The 10370-nt window shown below is 40.4% G+C and overlaps 1 long non-coding RNA gene across 1 annotated transcript; it reads right to left on the bottom strand.

Annotated features, from left to right (window-relative positions):
• Nucleotides 1–1421: 1421 nt before the first annotated feature.
• Nucleotides 1422–5787, bottom strand: LOC121868456. Its single transcript, XR_006089406.1, has 2 exons — nucleotides 5702–5787; nucleotides 1422–3785 (listed from the first exon to the last, which is right to left on the bottom strand). It is a non-coding gene; the product is annotated as an uncharacterized LOC121868456 (long non-coding RNA).
• Nucleotides 5788–10370: the final 4583 nt, after the last annotated feature.

Raw genomic sequence — 10370 nt, 5'->3', positions numbered from 1 at the left:
CTTTGTTTTTTTTTCAGCCTTTTGTACTGTACATTATACTTCAGAAAGTTCCCAACATCTACTTGGAGAGAAACTCTAATCATGTCCACCATTGATAAGAAAAAACTCCTATTCTTGATGGGTAACCCTCAGTATGCAGGCCAGAGTCAGTCCTCAGTGTGTTCTCAGCAACTAGCCAAGTGACACTTAAAAGTTTAGCAAAATCATTAATTAAAAATACCTAACAGAAATGGCTGGCAAGAAAGAATAATAAACAATTTGCATCATTCTTCTATAATAGTGTTGCCAAGAACCTAAAATAACTCCCAAGTAAGTCTAGATATACTGTATTTATTACTACAGTAACACCAACTATATTACAGTACTGAACACTTAGAAACTGAATTTTAGTAGTTTCCACCCAGTTTGTCTTGCACACGACTATTCTCGTAGTAAGTGTTCACAGTATGATGACTGTGTCCATTGTGGATGTGATCTGTGTTGTGGCAACATGTGGTGCATCGAAATAGGAAGTACAGAAGCTTAGGGTTGGCAGATATTTCAAAATACTATACAGGTATCCTTTGACAAACGAACGGTTGAGATACAAAAATTTGCTTACTATACGAATTTCCTAAATTGACATCACTATTTCAAGATACAAAAGCTTCCCCCATTTATATGAATTTGTGTCCGGACAAAAATTCAAATTTTGCACGGCAGGAGTCAGCTGGCGTGGCCATCTTGGGGAGAAATGCACAGACGTTTAGTATTCTTGCTCACTGATCATAACTCCCCTCCCTCAAGCCTGCATCTTTCCTTCTGCCAGTGTCCTGTGTGTGGTAAGTGATCTCTCTTTAACCGTGTGTATTCGTGCCAGCCTTTCATTGTGGCATTCAAGTGTTCTGCTGATTCTTCGGCTACCTGTACTACACCGAAGAAACCACAAAAGGCTGAGACAATTGAGATAAAGCTGGAAGTGAATAAGTATCAGGAACATTGATGGCTCTAACAAGATTGGGAAAGATCTTGGTCTGGCTTGTTCTACTGTGGTCTTCTTGGCAGACAGCAGTGATGAGGTGGACAACCCTTACTCAGCCCACCCCTGTCAAGACTGTACCCCCATAAGATAATGTACCAAAGTTAAACAATAATTTGTTTTATGTGTTGGGTAGTAATTTTGTGTTCAGTAGTTGTATACTATTTATTATTAGTTAGGTAGTTTTTGTTCTTGTTTATGAACCAATTTCGTGTTTTTTTGGGGTATGATAATTATTGGGGCTCCGTATTTTTGTCAATGGGGAACCAAACCTTATTTTCCCATATGTTCTTTTATTTGAGATACTGTACGAAAATTCACCTAATGAATGTTTTATTTTCAACTCAAGCCATTTGTATATCAAGGGATATTCATAAAGGGCAAACACAAGAAAAACTCTTGGGGTGGAAATTATTTTACTCATATCTTGACAATTAATTACAGTACCCACGGTGCCATATGACCTTGGCTGTTATGGCCCTAAGATTGTACTGTGTTCATAATAATAATTACAGTACCTGGTATAATATTTATCATCTTAAATTAAAAAAGTAAATATTAAAATTAAGTTAAATTTACGCTACAGTGAAGGTAAAAGGAATTGACCCCCATCCCTCACCCCTGGCTTAGTCACCAGTGCAGGTGTTACTCTGTACTGTACTGGCTGACCGAAACAACTGTGACCTCTACATTCAACAGAATTTCAGTGTTAGTTATATTTAAATTACGTTATTTTATCTTTGTAAAAAAAATTCAAGGTGTTTGATCCATTTAGTGATAGGGATTGCTCTAATAAATCGTTTGGCATTAGCCAGATTGAAATACTTAAATGTGACATTATTCCTTCAACGATTACCAATAATTTCATCAAAATAAGTTACATAACCATTGTATTAAGTTAACACATTTCGGTATGTCTCCTTTGACAAATTTTAATAGGCTGTAGGTCATATGACACCAACCCAAAATCTGCTGCAAGATTTTTACCATAAACTAAAAAAAAAAAAAGTTGGAATAATCAGAACTGTCTGAGATCAAGTATAATTTTCCTAACCTGAGCTATTGTCATCAAAATCACTTGGTCATAATGGCAAAGCTAGGCATTAGTTGAACATACTTGCTCTTATATATATGATTTACTGTATATTCAGAAATCCTTTAAAAGAACGAATGAATTGGCGCCCTCATTATACAAACTCAAACAAGATACCTAGAAAGTTTCCCTGGATTCAGTACGGTAACAGTTCAAAGATATATACTATTCACTAAATCTTGGCGGTAAAGAGGTCACTATGTGTCAATTAAACAGTATTAGTGCTTGGATATTCTATAGCAGCAAAAACATATGAAGTAGCAAGTGATAAGTACCAAACAAGTCACCAGTCAGTGTCGTCTTGGCTGTGAGTGAGGGAGGAGGCGTTAACCCTGTCATTCATTGTATACCAGAAAATATTTAGTAGTGAGTTGATACGTTATATTCCTTGGTGTTCATAATAACTCTGTATACAACTGTCCAGTGGAAGAAAAATACTGATAAAGAAATACATTGAAATTACTAATACTGGTACTGGTGGAATACACGGTTAGTAGTAGATATAACTTATGGAATTGAACCAAACGTTATTGAGATGTTATTTGAATGACATATTAGGTAGAAAACTTACTTTCATATCTGGTAATCAACGAGGAGCCGAGTTTCTCTCTCTATTGTATTAGGGTTTACAAGAGAGAACCATATTTCTAGAAGAAACCGTGACTGTGGACTCTACTTAACACGACATATAATTATAATTTATTTCATTTTTTAAACTAATTCACGATCACCTAAGGCAGTTGTCAATTGATGAAGTGACTTAAGAAAAGTTACCCAACTGGCTCATTTGCATACGAATTAAATTATCGTTAGTAGAATTGATGAAAGCTATAGAGAACAAAATATTGATGTAGGAGGCAGTATTAATATTTGTTACTCCGGAGTGTTGTGGATCATACAGAGAAGAAGGGGGTATTTTTGTCTTTATATTCATGTACAGTATTGCATAGTCAAGAAAATAATTGTTACTGGCAAATAGTTTAAGGGATATTAATGGATTATGAAGAGAATAAAGCAAAATGTATAGATGCCGGTATTGTTTATTATCTAGATTATCATAAAAAAAAATTAAATATATCAAATAGTACTTCCAGGTACCATAAATAGGTATTATTTGGAGACCATGAGACTGTTCTATATTTTAGGCGCTTCAACTGCCAGGGTTTGTTAAGCACCTCACACTAATAACACTAGACAATAACTTTAAAAAACTGAGGAAGATCTACCGTGGGGAATATAATAGTGTACTATAGACTTAAACTGGAGGGACGCATACCTCCAGTTATTTGTTTGATAAAAATCGTATACTAAAAAAAAATGAGGCTAGAACCCATACTATTCAGGTTCTGTTAGTTAGGAGGTCCAAATTAATAATAAAGGAACAAGAACGCACTAAATTACTTGTAGTACCAGGTTGTGTATCAAAATGCAGATGGTGTGCAGCTGAGCGGAGAGTACCAACACGCACCAGTACACGATGAATCTCTCTCCCGGGGGTATTAACCTGTGGCTGATGTGGTTTGCTAAGTCCTCTCCCATGGCCATGAACATCTGCCCTGGGAGCATCCAGTAGGGCGAGGGTTCGACCTCAGTCATGACCAAGAGCTCCCGTGTTGCCATTCTGTTCTTCCGGCTGTGCGTGGTCACCATCAGTGCTCTCACATCACCATATTGCTGTGGGTAGTCACACACACATGACAGCCATACACTTTATTTCACATTTTTAAAGAAGATAGATTTAAAAAAAAAAAAAATGCATTAACTAATCGTAATAATGTGACGGCTGTGGGGATCATTCGCCGCCTGTTCTGAAGCCTAGTCCAGACCAAGATATTGTACAAAGTTTCGAAACTGTTGCCCAACATTGCATCTGTACTGTTGTGAGACATTATACAGTACAAAGTTCCTGTGTGTGGACGTGTTTCACATATGTGGCAACAAGAGGTGGATCACTGGTAAGTCAACTACAAACTTGTGACCCGTGCGTTGATTTGCTGGCAAGACTTATTAAACACACGAATACAGAAAATGGAGGGGCCTTGCTTTCCGCCTCCATTCCCCGAACACACACACACACACTGATAGCTGCTATTCCAGCCAATAATGTTTTCATATGTTCTTAAGAATTACCTGTATTTTTTTTAATTGGTTAGCTGTGTTGAGGGAATCATCTATTTGACTCGTGTTATTTAAATTCAGTTAATGAATTGTTTAAATATTCATAAAAGTGGTTTCTAGTATTAGGCATTGGCGTTATATTATTAAAAAAAATAAAGTTGTCAGGTAAGCGACAGAATATGGCTGGAAGTGGTTCAGATCATCAAACTTTTGTTTCTTCATTTCTATTTGGAGTCAACTGTGTTTGTGAGAGACTTTACAACTTGCTATATCAATACGTCCCATATTTATTGACAAAATAATGTGTTTTCTTTTCAGATCTAAGTACCATAGTCGCTTGGCCCAGAGAAGAACCACTTGAAGCTTGGTGCGTCGTCACGTGTTGTCCTCGCTCGGACGTCTTATAATAAGGTCAGTAATTTTTTTTCTTTCTTTCACCAATTGTTCGTGATGATTTAATATAATTGACCGATTTCAACATTTTATGTGTTTATTTTATTGTTAATATTATAGTCATCATAGGTTGGAACGAGAATCCCATTTATTAACGAGTTTGAAGCTTGTGAAATGATATTAAAACTGTTCGTAGATGAAGTATGTAGCAAAATGGTGAGTAGTGAAGTAGGTGTTGTGTTACCGCTGGGTATAACACTGTTAGTATTAGGTTAAGGTTCTACGAAAAAGAGTGAAAGGTTAAAATAATTGATGTCATTTATTTAAGAGCGGATGTACACCAGACTGAACCTTGTACCTAGTGTATAAGGTACCCTGTTATCTGTACTAGGGTGTTGTGGGGTTGGATTAGTATAAGGTACCTTGTTATAATATAAGGTGCCTTTATTGTTTAGAAGTTACGGACTTAATAGAGATCAGTGGAAATAAGGACCACCAATTTTAATGTTTTTTTTATTTTTTGTTAATTTTTGTTTCTCTGTTACTTAAATGACACGAACAATGATATTTACTGCACTGGAATGGTGTTAGTGGTGGGTAAGGTGGTATAACAGGAAAGACTATAATAATTATACTCTGCTTCGTGAGTGGTGGTGGGGGGTGAGCTGTGTGGTGGTGGGTTGAACGAAATGGTCTTGGTACTGGCGAGGATATTTGTGGTGTAGGGGTGGTAAGGGCTGCTAGGGTCTTCGATTTTAAGCCTTTGGTGGGAGGGTTTTGTGGAACGGGCGGAACGTGGACGGTGAGATGAGCCAAGTGATGCTATGAGTGGAGGAGAGTCGCTGCCATGAACACTGAAAGATCTTGCCTGAGCAACCCAAATGCGGAACAAAGTTGACGTCATATGGTGGGTGTCTGAGGGAGTGTATGAGTCAGGGGGTGGAGGTAGGGGGGATACGAGTGAGGCGAGTGGTTGAATAATGTGGAGGGAAGAATAACGACACCGGATGAACGCTTACAGAACGGTGGGGGGTACAGGGTGAAAGTGACGAACTTGGCCAGGGTAATATTTTTCTTACCTCTTAAGTTTGGGCTGGGCGCGGCGGGTGATGTGCACGTCCAGGGAGTGTGGTGCTTGAGTGTGTAGTGCGTGTACACTGTGTGTGTGGGGAAAGGTGTTTGTGTGCACAGCACACATCCAAGGGTCCGAGACCTCACTGCCAAGGCCGTGGTGATCAGCACCAGGGAAGCGCCTGCCAGCCACTGCACACTAACGCCCACAAGCACTTACCTATTTTCAGATTTACTGTAGTATGGAGGAGATGAGATATGAGTGTTCTTTCATTATAATTACGGCTAGGCTATAGATGGTACTCACTCACTCACTCAGCTAAAGCGAGAGATGGTTTAAGGTGGCTGTGTGGTGGCGCTGGGAGAGGGTGGTCAGAGTGTCTTGACTCGGAGGAATCTTAGGTACATAACGCTACAGTATTTGCTCCTTCGATATTCCTCATTGTTTCTTATTAATCGTCTTCTTTCGTTTCGTTGCCTGATACACAGCTCTGGCAGTGTTCCAGGCGACAGAGAATCTTGCTCATTTTAACTTGAAAACTACGTCTGTACCATCAAGTTAATATTGTGAACACGAAATAAAGTTCTCATAATGGAGGTATAAATATTAGATACTCAAGGTGTTTCACTCTACCGAATTGGCCAACTCTACTGAGACCTTCTTGCCATGATTGTAGCTACATTATTATACAGTGTCGTAGATTTATGTGTTTGTGGAGAGTTAAACCGTTGTCATGAAGAAACTCTGTGTGCGTTGTCAACCCCGCGAGATAAAACACTGTCTTTAATCTGTACCTGCAAACAACACCATCCCCCGAGGTTACAGTATCTTAAGACGCAATTGGGTAGTACAGTAATGGCTATTTTTGAACCCGAGTGAATAGCTTTCGGGAGTGAGCCAGTTGTATTGTTCTGCGGTATTTTCGATTTAACCCTTGGAATCCTAGTGGGTTAAATTATCGTCCTCAAAGGGTTAAATTATCGTCTTCAAAGGGTTAAATTATAGTCTTCAAAGGGTTAAATTATCGTCTTCAAAGGGTTAAATTATAGTCTTCAAAAGGGTTAAATCATCGTCCTCCAAGACTTAACTCATCGTCTTCAAAAGGGGTTAAATCATCGTCCTCCAAGAGTTAATTCATCGTTCTCAAAGGGTTAAATCATCGTCTTCAAAGGGTTAATATTATCGGCTCTTCTGCAACGACTATAGCCGAACCTACAGTTAACCAAGTCATCGATGCTTAAAGTCGGTAATAAAGTTTAATATCTAGTGAATCTAGATTTCGTGTTTCCACTTTTATAATGGGAAGCCGCGTGTATGTCTGGTAGGAAGGTTATATGAATCCCCAATTTCTTTGCGAAAGTTGATTAATTTCACTCAAGGATCAGCGTGGCGGTGGAGAAATAACTGATTAGATGCCATTGATGCTCCCTCCACCCAGATTACCTTCTCAACTCTGCCTGTCACGCCATTTATTGTGAGGGAATATTTCACAGCGGCTATAGTGTGTTATTTAACGATGAACATATGGAGAACAAGAAAAATATCATACCTTTATTAATTCCTTTTGTTCTCTTCCTTGTTATGTTCATTGTTATAACAGGTAAAGGTTATATATATATTAACAGGTACTGAATATATGAGGATTATTAATATTATAACAATTAGTTCAAGATAAACTACCACTTAACTACTGCTTGTATACTGCCTTTCTGATCCCTCTGATGGAAACTTCAGTGTTAGCGGGATATATGTAATGATTAAATAGGTTATAGTTAAGATATACAAGTTGGGGGTTGGGGGCAGAGTATGTTTGTTTAACGCTAGGCCTCAGACACGTGATGAGACCAGTGATAAGAAGTCAACAAAGATGACTCAAGTGGCGTGTACCTGACAGCCTCCCACTCACATGATCTGGCCAAGGCTAGTCGTCTGTCTCTCAGTCCCAGGTGTTATGGTCGTGTCCCAGGTGTGTTATGGTCGTGCCCCAGGTGTGTTATGGTCGTGTCCCAGGTGTGTTATGGTAGTGTCCCAGGTGTGTTATGGTCGTGTCCCAGGTGTGTTATGGTCGTGTCCCAGGTGTTATGGTCGTGTCCCAGGTGTGTTATGGTCGTGTCCCAGGTGTTATGGTCGTTTCCCAGGTGTGTTATGGTCGTCCCAGGTGTTATGGTCGTGTCCCAGGTGTTATGGTCGTGTCCCAGGTGTGTTATGGTCGTGTCCCAGGTGTGTTATGGTCGTGTCCCAGGTGTGTTATGGTCGTGTCCCAGTGTTATGGTCGCCAGGTGTTATGGTCGTGTCCCAGGTGTGTTATGGTCGTGTCCCAGGTGTGTTATGGCTGTCCCAGGTGTAATGGTCGTGTCCCAGGTGTGTTATGGTCGTGTCCCAGGTGTGTTATGGTCGTGTCCCAGGTGTGTTATGGTCGTGTCCCAGGTGTGTTATGGTCGTGTCCCAGGTGTTATGGTCGTGTCCCAGGTGTTATGTGGTCGTGTCCCAGGTGTGTTATGGTCGTGTCCCAGGTGTGTTATGGTCGTGTCCCAGGTGTGTTATGGTCGTGTCCCAGGTGTGTTATGGTCGTGTCCCAGGTGTGTTATGGTCGTGTCCCAGGTGTGTTATGGTCGTGTCCCAGGTGTGTTATGGTCGCCCAGGGTGTTATGGTCGTGTCCCAGGTGTGTTATGGTCGTGTCCCAGGTGTGTTATGGTCGTGCCGTGTGTTATGGTCGTGTCCCAGGTGTGTTATGGTCGTGTCCCGTGTGTGTTATGGGTCGTGTCCCAGGTGTGTGGTGGTCGTGTCCCAGGTGTGTTATGGTCGTGTCCCAGGTGTGTTATGGTCGTGTCCCAGGTGTGTTATGGTCGTGTCCCAGGTGTGTTATGGTCGTGTCCCGTGTGTTATGGTCGTGTCCCAGGTGTGTTATGGTCGTGTCCCAGGTGTGTTATGGTCGTGTCCCAGGTGTGTTATGGTCGTGTCCCAGGTGTGTTATGGTCGTGTCCTATGGTGTGTGTTATGGTCGTGTCCCAGGTGTGTTATGGTCGTGTCCCAGGTGTGTTATGGTCGTGTCCCAGGTGTTATGGTCGTGTCCCAGGTGTTATGGTCGTGTCCCAGGTGTGTTATGTGCTGTGTCCCAGGTGTTATGGTCGTGTCCCAGGTGTTATGGTCGTGTCCCAGGTGTGTTATGGTCGTGTCCCAGGTGTGTTATGGTCGTGTCCCAGGTGTTATGGTCGTGTCCCAGGTGTTAATGCACTGTAGGTATATTAGTTTTAACATAGGAACGCCGCCAAGGTTCCCCTCCTAGGCCAATGTTTTCATTTACTGTACTACACCTCACTTAACTCGTCCCTATGTTACCTTTGTGATCGTTAAGGTGATTAGCAGTTAATGATGACCTCCCCACGCCGGTACCTCTCCCCCACCACCCTCTACCCCCCCCTCTTCTCGTCCTTCCACCCCTACCCTCTCCCCTACACCCAATCCTCTCTATTTTTAAGATAAACTTTATGATGGTAGTTAATTCTTATTATTTGTTTAATTATTATAAATTTCTCAATTGCAATATGCTTCGGGAGATTAATTTGGAGTCAAGAACGAACTAAATCATTTCCATTAGTGTACCCTTGAAAGAGCCAGCCTATACGTTTTCTGTGATAATCTGAAATTCATGTCTAGTAAATGGGAATTATTTTATTTCTCTCTTATGTGACCCTTGCTATAGGTATCAGGGAACCAAGTGGCTGTTTTATAGACTATAATACTAAAATAACCCATATATTTGATGAAAACGGAAGTAAGTTCAATGTAAGATATGATAGTTTATGCGTAATGACTCCAGGACCTACACCACAAAAAACGGGAAACTTTAAGGGGGTTCTGGTGCAGGCAACGGGTATAATTATATGGTCTGTGTGATTAGGTTGTACTTAAATAAATATACCGGTTTCATAGCTCCTCTGGATGCCGGGAATAAGGGAAATTATATCTATATGAGAAGTATACATCAGTGTGTAGTAATTATAGTGTTAAAAGTTTGGTGGGTAGTGTTGGGTATTAAAATGTGGCACTGTAGTACCGTAGACTTTATTGACATTTTTAATCCCGTAGAATTGATTGACATTTTGTAGTAACGTAGAATTTACTGACATTTTGTAGTACCGCCGTAAAATTTATTAACATATTGTAGTACCGTAGAATTGATTGACATTTTGTAGTACCATAGAATTTATTGACACTGTAATACCGTAGATATTTCCTTGTCGATATATTTTGTCTAATTAATTGATATATAAGCAACATAGAGAATTACTTAGGTTCTTAATTAACAGATTACAACAGCGCAGGTGTAAGACGTCAGGTGAGTGCGCGTCAGAGAGATGGGCTGGTTGGGCTTTCCTAGTCGTGCAGAAGTGTGTGTGTGTGTGTGTGTGTGATAGGGTGTGTTGGTTGTGGTTGATTGATAGAGATTGTTTGGTGTTTGAAGGAAGTAATGGCTCAGTTTATCATCATGTTGTATCCTTGGGAAAATTTGGGTCATGTGCAACCAGGTGGGGTGTAGTGAATCAGAAACAAACTACCATGAGGACAGGAAAGCGAGTGTTATAGCTCCTACCCTACACACTCATACACCACACCCACACCACATTTTATTACATGCTGTGAAAAAAATAGTCGAAACTTAATTAGACTGTCA

This window comes from Homarus americanus, unplaced genomic scaffold (genome assembly GCF_018991925.1).
Source record: "Homarus americanus isolate GMGI-L3 unplaced genomic scaffold, GMGI_Hamer_2.0 scaffold21930, whole genome shotgun sequence".
Taxonomy (NCBI): domain Eukaryota; kingdom Metazoa; phylum Arthropoda; class Malacostraca; order Decapoda; family Nephropidae; genus Homarus; species Homarus americanus.
The sequence above is the reverse complement of the archived record's forward strand: the minus strand, read 5'-3'. Positions and strand labels throughout refer to the sequence as shown.